The sequence below is a fragment of the Arachis duranensis genome, chromosome 1 (genome assembly GCF_000817695.3).
Source record: "Arachis duranensis cultivar V14167 chromosome 1, aradu.V14167.gnm2.J7QH, whole genome shotgun sequence".
Classification (NCBI taxonomy): Eukaryota; Viridiplantae; Streptophyta; class Magnoliopsida; order Fabales; family Fabaceae; genus Arachis; species Arachis duranensis.
In genome coordinates, this window is record NC_029772.3 from 27,945,823 (window position 1) to 27,946,357 (window position 535).

A 535-nucleotide genomic window follows, 5' to 3' on the forward strand; every position below is an offset into this window, starting at 1 on the left:
TTCTAATACAAAGTGGCATTCCTCATTTTCCATTGGGGTTTCCAATCTCTCCTTCATGCTATGTTCCTCTTTAGATTCTCCACATGTAGCTATGGGAGTTTCTTGAGTGTCCAAAAGTTGGGATGCTAGCCGGTTTACCACCTCATCTAAGGCGGTCATGAATTGTTGCACATCCCTTGTCATCTCCTCTTGTCCTTGAAGAAGAACACCGAGGGTTTCATCCATTAGAGATTGGGGTGGATGGGAGGGTTCATCATTTTGGAGAAAATGGTTCATTATAGGAAGGTGGTTCTTCTTGGTAAGGTGGTAGTGTGTATTGAGGTGGTTCTTGGGAGTAGTAATCTTGGAATTGTGGTTCCATGTATGGCTCATATGGTTCAAAAGGAGGTTGGTATGGTGGGTAAGGATCATGGTCATATGGAGGTGTTTGTTGAAAATAGGCTTGTGAGTGTGGTTGAGGGTCATGTTGAGGATATGACTCATAAGCATATGGTGGTGGTTCTTGAAAGTCACAAGGAGATTCACTATAGCCATT